This window comes from Rattus norvegicus, unplaced genomic scaffold (assembly GCF_021556685.1).
Source record: "Rattus norvegicus strain SHRSP/BbbUtx unplaced genomic scaffold, alternate assembly SHRSP_T2T unassigned-0000185, whole genome shotgun sequence".
Taxonomy (NCBI): Eukaryota; Metazoa; Chordata; class Mammalia; order Rodentia; family Muridae; genus Rattus; species Rattus norvegicus.
Window position 1 is genome coordinate 1 of NW_028238902.1, and position 10,000 is coordinate 10,000.

The 10,000-nt window shown below is 46.2% G+C and overlaps 1 long non-coding RNA gene across 1 annotated transcript in view; it reads right to left on the bottom strand.

Annotated features, from left to right (window-relative positions):
* Window positions 1-7,873: 7,873 nt before the first annotated feature.
* The window catches only part of LOC147997336 (uncharacterized), an 18,155-nt gene continuing 16,028 nt past the window's right edge, over window positions 7,874-10,000 (bottom strand). The window contains exons 2-3 of the long non-coding RNA XR_015647968.1: window positions 8,865-9,084; window positions 7,874-7,957 (exon numbers count right to left, since the gene is read on the bottom strand). This is a non-coding gene — a long non-coding RNA (uncharacterized LOC147997336). The remainder of the gene's footprint in view (window positions 7,958-8,864; window positions 9,085-10,000) is intronic.

The window sequence follows — 10,000 nt, forward strand, 5'->3', positions numbered from 1 at the left end:
GGACAGGACAGGACAGGACAGGACAGGACAGGACAGGAGAAAAAAACAAGAACACAAACAAAAACTCAAAATGGAAGTCCGGTTCCAAATAGTCTCTGTCTGCCCTGTCGCTCTAGTGTTGGTGGTCCAGGTTATAAAAGCTTATACATGGGTGGGTGCGGGAAGTGCTGCTGGGTGTTCAGTTCAGGTCCAAGATTATTGCGGGTAACTAGACAACAAAGAAAGCAGTTAGACTGACTCCTACAGTGTTCGGTTTCTGAGTGTGTTATCACACAGAAGAGCCTAACAGAATATGTAATGAATTCTGGCAGCAACAGCAGAAACAACCAATGAGAAAGTGTCCTTATAATACTAGCAACTGCAACAAAATGGCAGACTAGCCAGCTAACAGTTCCCTAGCCATTAACTCATCTGACATAGGCCTTCTTCACGTTGCATCTAGATAGGTCTTCCTGTCTTCCTCTCCAGTGTGTGTGTGTGTGTGTGTGTGTGTGTGTGTGTGTGTGTGTGTGTGTGTGTGTGTGTGTAAAGAGAGAGAGAAGGAGGGGGGGAGAGAGAGAGAGAGCTTTAGAGAGAGAGAGCTTTAGAGAGAGAGAGAGCTTTAAAATCAGCACTCAAGCCTTTTCTCTTCCTATCCCTATCCCAACCCCCCCCCCCAAACCAGCAGCAAAGCCACCAGCACTCGAGAGACAGAGGAAGATGAAATCTCTAGTCTGAGAAACAAGAGGAGGTAGATAAACATACCCCCCCCCTCTCTCCTTCATAATTTGTTAAAGTGTTCCCTTTGTGTTGTGTGGACTCTACTGTATTAAGCAAGTTTCACATCGTACTATCTCCAAAGAGGAGTCAACAGTCTCTTGGCGTGCAGGCAGTTGTTGCCTGCTTTAAATATTTTTTGGTGTGTTTGCTTGTTTGTTTGTTTGTTTGTTTGTTTGTTTGTTTCAAAACCGAGGGCCTGCCTGCGTTCAACAGATCCAAACCCAGTTCTCAGAGGGGAAAATGGAGTCAAGTCCGAAGTCACTGGCATTTAGGTCATCGGCCATTGACAGTCATAGGAGATGGGAATATCGTCCTTTCTCCAATGGAGACTCACCTGGGTATGCATCAACCACATCTAAAGGCAGGCCTGGGTTAGTACGGGGTGGTGGATGGGGAGGAAGGATCTGGAAAGAGCTTTGCGATGGGAAACTATGATCAGAATGTTGCACAGAAAACAAAATTTGAACTTAAAAAAAAAAAGGCTCCCGATATCTATCCAAAAATGAAAGGAAATAAAAACCGACATCAGAACTTTACTAACTGCAAATGCTCCATCTCCCTGTATCCAACCACTCCACTCCCAGATAGGTAGATGATAGTTTGCACTTCTGTCCCAGTTGGGCTGTCGAGGTTAAGGAAAGGGGAACCACCTCTGTGGTTATGTGATCCACACACGAAATAAAATAAAAGGAGCGGATAAACGTGCCTGGCATTTTAAGATGCTCAATTTCTTTGCAAGCTTCATTTTGTTTCATTCTTTTAAAGGTTTACTTATTTATTTTCACTTACATTGAGTACACTAAAGCCCTTTTCACATACACAGGGCAGTAGAGTGCATGGGATATCCCTTTGCAGAGGGTTGTGAGCCACCATGTGGTTTCTGTGGAATCGAACTCAGGACCTCTGGAAGAGCAGAGCGGTGAGTGCTCTTAACCTCGGAGCCATCTCTCCAGCCCTTGACAAGCTTTATTTAACTAAACATTAAACATGAATCAGAAACGCCAAACCCTGTACATATATGGTCCAGATTCACCCTTACTTAGAAATCCCCGAGCTGGCAGGGCGAGGCTGGGAATTGAGAGTGAGCAAAAAGGGAGTCTGCCTCTTTCCCCCAGGGTGTGCTATCAACTCCATTACCATTTCCAAACAGCTGGGTGTGAGTCTAACTAAGGTTTCCTTCAGTCAGACTTTTGCCAGGAGCCGGAGCCCTGACAGGACAGCGAGAGCGATGATCAGACATCATTTCACAGTGAAATCATCACTCGCTGATTTCAGGCAGAAAACTTTAGAAAACTCTAAACTCTAAAGAGGCACTGAAGCGTGCTAGGGCAGCAGCAGTACTTCCCCGACTGACCTTCAGGGACCTGCATATTCTCCAGCCCCGCCCCACCCCACCCCCTCTCAGCTAGCTCCTGTCCACCCCTCCCCCTCCCCCCACATACAGGGAGGAGGCCTTGTGTGGGGGGGGGGGCGGCGGGGAGATGCAACTCTCTCTTTTTTTTTTCCTTTTCTTTTTTTCTTTTCTCTCTTTCTTTCTTTCTTTCTTTCTTTCTTTCTTTTTTTTTTCTTTTTTTTTTCTTTTTCCGTAGCTGGGGACCGAACCCAGGGCCTTGCGCTTGCTAGGCAAGCGCTCTACCACTGAGCTAAATCCCCAACACCCGCAACTCTCTCTTGAGAGATAGTTCGGGTCTCCCAAACAAATACATAACTAGAAACTTCATTTGTTTACTTTATTTCATCGAGCATACCATGGAAGAGGGAAAAGGAACAGGGAAGCTAGGCCAACTGGTCGAGCTCCTCCTTTCGTTTTGTTTCAAAAAGGAAAGGAAAAGCCAAAGAACCCCCTCTTTTTGGTGAAAGGAACAGAATGGTGAAAGTTGAAACATCGGCTCGCCACTTAATACTTTGGCTTTTAATAAAAGGGACAACAGATCTCCCTCCTATTTGGTTAAAAAAAAAAAAAGGAATTAAAACACCACAAAAACGTGCTGTCAGCCAGATTCCCTTTAAACCTCCGTTATAGAGGAAGACGGGTTTTTTTTAAGCATCATTTTAAATATATAAATATGTATTTGTGTGTGTGTGTGTGTGTGTGTGTGTGTGTGTGTGTGTGTGTGTCCGTCCGTCCGTCAGTCAGTCAGTCAGTCAGTCAGTCAGTCAGTCAGTCAGTGTCTTCTGTATGGAGAGGATGTGCTGACTCTGAAGCTATGATCTAGACACTTTCTAGATCACAGTTAAAAAGTTTTTAATAACTGTGTGAAGGAGACAGGTAGGGGTGTGTGTGTGTGTGTGTGTGTGTGTGCATGCATGCATGTGGGGGGGAGGGGAGGCTTTGATATCAGCACTCAAGCTTTTTTACTTCCTATCCCAATCTCCCCAAACTACCATCAAAGCAGCACTAGGGAGGCAGAGAAAGGTGAATCTGAGAGTTTCAGTCCTTCCCGCCCTACAGACGAATACAGAGAAACCCAGTCTGAGAAACTAGGGGAAGGGGGAGGGGGAGAGAAAGAGAGAGAGAGAGAGAGAGAGAGAGAGAGAGAGAGAGAGAGAGAGAGAGATCAAATTCTCTTGTGTCTGTCTCTGTTTTTCTCTATTCTCTCTCTCTCTCTCTCTCTCTCTCTCTCTCTCTCTCGTTGTGTGTGTGTGTGTGTGTGTGTGTGTGTGTGTGTGTTTGTTTGTTTGTTTGTTTCAAAACCCAGAGCCTGTCTGTAACAGATCTAAACACAGTTCTTGAAGGGGAAAATGGAAACAATTCCATAGTCTCTGGCAATGAAGTCATCTCCCATTGAAAACCACAGGAGAGGGGAATATTGTCCTCAACTAGGCATATATCAACCAGTATTTCACAGGCAGACCTTCAGGGAGGTGCAGATTCACCAGCCCTACCCTCCCTCCCATCCCCCCAGCATCCCTGCTCATCTCCTGTCCACCATTTGTTGATTCATTGTTGCTGTTGCTGTTGCTGTTGCTGTTGCTGTTGCTGTTGCTGTTGCTGTTGCTGCTGCTGTTGTTGTTGTTGTTGTTGTTGTTGTTGTTGTTGTTGTTGTTCCTGGTGTGAAGAACACTGTGAGGTAGCCTTCCTCTAATAAACCCTCTGGTCTTTAGGGATCCTTCACCCACTCACTCTCTGCCAGACTGAGTTCACAGCAGAAAACGCGTTTTTGAGAGAAACATGTTCCTGGTCCTGTGTGCCCATATTGAGGGAGGCATGAGAAAGGGATAACAAGGAAGGGAGACCCGGCAGTGGTAGGGGGCTGGGATGGGGTCGGGGGTGGGTGTCCTAGCTTGCTAATCCAACTGACCCACTTGCTGTGTAAATAAATATTTTGCATTCTGTGTCCCTTGTTTGATTTCTCACTAAATTCCAGATTGTCAATCTCCCTGTGTCGATTGCACAAGAACCCAAATGGGGATGCTGGGTGGTGAGCTGATTCCTCCCTAGAACACCTGTGCACTCTCTCATAGTCTCTAAGCTCCTTGCTGGACTCTTTTGGGCTTGGACCTGGCTGTCTGTAAGCCAGGAAGGAAGGAAGGAAGGGAGGGAGGGAGGGAGGGAGGGAGGGAGGGAGGGAGGGAGGGAGGGAGGGAGGGAACAGGCCTCAGTTGAGAATCCCAATTTTCTAGTTCACTGCATCTGATGGCTGGCTGACCCTTCCAGGTGAATTGTATTTTTTTTTTCCTTTTCACTCCTTTATTTGAGTCAGGGGTGTCTGCACATAGACCTGGAAATCAGTACCTAGATCAGGCCTGCCTGCCTGCCTGCCTGCCTGCCTGCCTGCCTGCCTGCCTGCCTGCCTGCCTTCCTCTATCTCACAGAGACACAGTTCTAAACACCTCTGCCTCTTGAATGATGGAAATAAAGACATGCACGAACACCTGGCTTCCTTTCATTGTACATTTAGCCTAATTTCAGTTTTATTCATGTCTGGGAGGGAGACTTGCTTGTGTGCTGTAGTTCAATTCCTTTCACTGTGTGGTTTCCCCACCACCTTGGCCACCATGCCACGTGGAAGAGAAGAAGAGATGAACCATATTGTTGGCACCCATATAACAAACACTTGGTTGCTTCCTCTGAGCCCTCTGAGTATCCTTACATCTCTGTATTTTAAAGTGGTTTTGTTTTGTTTTTTATTGCTGTCAAACTCTCTCTCTCTCTCTCTCTCTCTCTCTCTCTCTATCTATCTATCTATATGTGTGTGTGTGTGTGTGTGTGTGTGTGTGTGTGTGTGTGTGTGTGTGTGTATTTTTTTTCTTCCCCCAGAGCTGAGGACTGAACCCAGGTCCTTGAGCTTGCTAGGCAAGGACTCTACCACTGAGCTAAAACCCCAACCCCTATCTCTGTGTTTTAAAAAGTAGACTCTGGAGCAATACCGGGCAGGTCTCCAAGGCGGGTCCTTCGCTTTATTTTATTCTTTTTGTTTTTAATTGTTAAAGATTTGTTTGTTTGTTTGTTTGTTTGTTTGTTTTATGTCTATTCGAGTACCCTGTAGGTGTCTTCAGACACCCCAGAAGAGGGCATGATTGACAATTACAGATGGTTGCAAGCCGCCATGTGTTGGCTGGGTATTGAACTCAGGACCGCTGTAAGAGCAATCAGTGCTCTTAACGACGGTGCCATCTCTCCATCCACCTACTTTATTTTATTCTCTATGCTCTCTTGTGCGAGTCAAGGTCAAGCAGGCAAGAAACACCCAAACAGATTGGTCCATCACCACTTTCTGAATTCTTTTTGTTGTTGATGTCAGGGATGTAAAGCAAGTTTACCCATGAAGAATTGTAAGGGAGTCCTTCTGATTTAGAGAATAGCAGCCTTGAAATGAAATGAGAATCACAACAAGCATTTGTCTTATTGTTTTTGTTTTTTTCTTCCTTTTTCTTCGGAGCTGAGGACCGAACCCGGGGCCTTGTGCTTCCTAGGCAAGCGGTCTACCACTGAGCTAAATCCCCAACCCCTACATTTGTCTTAAAGTCTGAAAAACACAAAACAAAACAAAACAAAACAAAACAACAACAACAACAACAACAACAACCAAGAACAAACCATGAGACCGCAGAAATCCTCAGGCGGAGGAGTAAGGAGCTAGTTTTTATTGGTTAGGGTATTATTTGGTCGGGTGGGGGTAGGGGTGGGGGTGGGGGTGGGGGTGGGGGTGTTGTCCTTCCTACACCTCTCTTGCATGAATGAGCTGAACATTACTTAAGCTTGTGTCCAAAACTGTCCATTTTTTAGATTGATCCCAGGAGGGAGGGAGCGAGCCGGGGATACAGCACACCCTCTCTGGCCTCAGAGGTCCAGGCTCCCGCTGGCAGGGCCCGAAGGGACTCCTGGGGGGAAAAAAAAATAAAGTCTCCGAGGCACCACCTAGCCGGTTTTATTCTTGAAGAAAAGCAAACATACATAATGGAATAAGGGAAAGAAAAAACCCTGTTTTCTATATACACAAGCAGTCGTAATTTGTTATAGTGTCCCCTTTGCGTAGTTTGGATTCGATGACTTTATTTTATCAAGCAAGTTTTAAACAGCGGTAACTCCAAAGAGGAGTCAACAGCCCCTTTAAGTGCAGTCAGTCATTGACCCTTTGGTCTGTCTGTCTGTCTGTCTGTCTGTTTCAAAACGAGGGAGGGCCTGCCTGCCTGCCTGCCTGCCTGCCTGCCTGCCTGCCTGCCTGCCTGCCTGCGTGCCTGCATCAGATCTAAATACAGTTCTCAGAGGGGAAGACAGAGACAAGTCAGAAGTCACTAGCACTCAATGGACGACCACCAACCTAAGGGCAGGCCTAGGGTAGAATTTGATGGACGGACGGACGGACAGACGGACGGACGGACGGATGGACAGATGGACAGAAAGGATCTAGGAGGAGCTTTGGGAAAGATGAAAAGCCTCCATTTCCCCCCAAAAGAACGAGCCCCAACAGCTGGGCTCTTCGAGATGAGTTATAAGGGGAACCACACATACAGTTTTGTATCACACATACAGTTTGTCATCATCCGTCAATACCAGGTAGACTTTTCAACGTATGTAGGTAGCTGTTGACAGGTCAGTCCTTTACTAAGCCTCATGTAAGCTCTGCAGGGTAAGCCTCAGGAATTCATCTGTGCGTCCCGCAGGGTATGCTTTCTTGCTTTGTTAAAGGCTAGACTTTGGTTGCTGTCTGTCTGTCTGTCTGTCTGTCTGTCTGTCTGTCTGTCTGTCTGTCTGAATGAATGAATGAATGAGCGAGGGAATGAACGAATGAGGAGGGGATGCACATGCCTATGGTTTTAAGATGCTTAATTTCTTTACAAGGTTTATTTATTTAAACATTAAACATTGGGGTTGGGGATTTAGCTCAGTGGTAGAGCGCTTGCCTAGGAAGCACAAGGCCCTGGGTTCGGTCCCCAGCTCCGAAAATAAAATAAAATAAAATAAAATAAAATAAAATAAACATTAAACATTAATCGGAAATAATGGAGTCAGCAGTTAAGAGTTCTGACTGTGTTCTTCCAGAGGTCCTGAGTTCTATTCCCATGGTGGCTCACAACCCTCTGTTATGGGATCGATCTGCTGTGTGTCCGAAGACAGCTGCAGTGTGCTGTTTGTAGGGTAAAGAAAAAAATACTAAAGAAGAAAAAAAAAAAGAGAGAGAAAAAGTTAGAAGCACCAAGTCAAGTCATGTAAATATTGCCCACATTCGGATTTAGACATGCCTGAGCTGTCAGGGCGAGGCTGGCTGAGAGCGAATCAGTGAACGATCGGACTCTTCCTCTCTCTGTGAGGGTGTGTCATGAACTCTATTACCATTTCCAAAGAGTTAGGTATGCTGGAGCGAAGTGGACCGGAAAGCCAAGGGAGGAGAGGTATGCCTACACGAGTCCACCCAACCCCCCCGCCCCCCCCCCCGAGGGAGACATCCTCGAGTGGTGGGGGGAGGGGCGAAGGTGTGGAGGGATAATTTCCAACAAATAAATCCCAACAAATAAATTACTAGAGACTTGATTCATTGATTTACTTTAAATTTATTGAGTGTATCGGGAAAGAGGGAAAATGGGTCAAGGAGGGAGGGAGGGAGGGAGGGAGGGAGGGAGGGAGGGAGGGAGGGAGGGAGGGAGAGAGGGATATCTTTTCCTCCAAATCTGCTGGTATGTAGTCTCAGTGCGTCAGAAAAAAGACTGCTTCTGGCCTCCTTTCTGATTACCCCAAGGCAGTCTGGTCACCGTGCTGTAATAGAAAGGGAAACCACAGTCAAGTCATGGGAGCGAGCGAGCAAGCAAGCAAAAATCATAAACAAAAGCAAAAACACGTCTGTTAAGTTGAGCAGAGCAGAGCAGAGCAGAGCAGAGTAGGGCAAAGCAATACAAGGTCACATTCCACAAAGGCTGATATAGTCTGCCATCTTGGTCTACAGAGTGAAAAGTAGAAGGAGAAAATGAATATCGCTTTGTGTGTCACAAAGTTTTTAAGTTGTAAGGAACATTGCAGGGCTAAACCTTCAAATCCTCAAACCACCCAACCCAAGCTTTCCTCCTCCTCCTCCTCCTCCTCCTCCTCCTCCTCCTCCTCCTCCTCCTCCTCCTCCTCACCCCCCATTGCCCCCCCCGTGTGGTGTGTGTGTGTGTGTGTGTGTGTGTGTGTGTGTGTGTGTGTGTGTGTGTGTGTTTGCGCACGAGCTCGAGCTCGGGCACGCATTTCTTTCACTGCACAACCATCATTGGAGGACGTTTAAATAAACACGAATGAATCAGACAGGCAGACAGACAGGGGCCCATAATGGATCCCTACAACTCGGTGGTGGTGGTGGTGGTGGTGGTGGTGGTGGTGGTGGTGGTGGTGGTGGTGGTGGTGGTGGTACACACCGATTTGTTGACCTCTTTCTTTTAAAGAAAGGACAAGAAACAAAGAGAAATAAAAATGAAGGAATATAGACCTAGCCAAATATTATTTTATTCCCTCCTTCATGGAGCGACAAGAAGATTTATTCATCAACCTTCGTCTAGAATAAGAAAGTAATTGCAAATGAAATCGAGCCATCTTACTGTAATAAGATGTTATCGAGAGAAAGGGGAATTGGATACTGGATCCATTGCTGCCCCCCCCCCCACACACACAAATTGGAAAGAAAAGCAACTCCCCAGATCGCTCAACTAACGAGGCTTATTTAAAACTGGAAAAAGAGGGCTGGAGAGATGTCTCAGCGGTTAAGAGCCCTGGCCGCTCCTCCAGAGGTCCTGAGTTTTCAATCCCCAGCAAGCACATGGTGGCTCCCAACCATCGGTAATGGGATGAGGCCTTCTTCTGGTGTGTCTGAAGATAGTTACAGTGTACTCATAGACACAAAATAAATAATTCTGGAAAAGAAGAGGAAATAACTTTAAAAAAAAAGAAAGGAGGCTGACTGGTCGACCTTCCTTCCCTCCCTCCCTTCCTTCCTTCCCTCCTCCCTCCCTCCCTCCCTCCCTCAGGTTCGTACCTAGGAACTCATGCACACACAACCACACCCCCCCCACACATATATTTAATATTCAATATTTATAAAAAATACGACTGGAGAGATGGTGAGAACAATGGAAAGCAGAGAACTATTCAGCTGACCAATTGATACCTTCAGTTTGCTTATAATGGAAGGGACAACTGGCCGACCCTCCCCTGTCACACACACACACAGAGAGAGAGAGAGAGAGAGAGAGAGAGAGAGAGAGAGAGAGAGAGAGAGAGAGAGAGAGAGAGATTGAATGTAAACCAAAGGGGGGGGGCGGAAACATAGTACTGGGGTTGGGGATTTAGCTCAGTCGGTCAGTGGTAGAGTGCTTGCCTAGCTAGCAAGCGCAAGGCCCTGGGTTCGGTCCCCCAGCTCCGAAAAAAAAGAGAAAGAAACAAAGACAAAAAAATCATAGTACTGCAAGTACCAGTCACTGCTTTGTATGTAAGGCATAGGACAACTAGTCGACCTCGTTTTCCAACTGGTCGATATATAATATATTATAGATATATCATTAATAAATTGAAAAAAAAAAGCCAGAAGTCAATACCAGGTGGATCAAGTAAAGTACGCGTCGCCATATGTTAGGGACATCTGGTCGACCTAGGACAATTGGAGAGGGATCATCAAAGGCAAAGTGCCGTCGGGACTACTGGTCGACCTCCGAGAATCTCAGAAGAAAGAAAGATATACATGGATACAGAGAGATAGATAGATAGATTTTATTAAAAAAAAAAAAAAGTCCAAAGCCGTGCGAGGGCTCTCGTCGCCGGATACTTCAGACA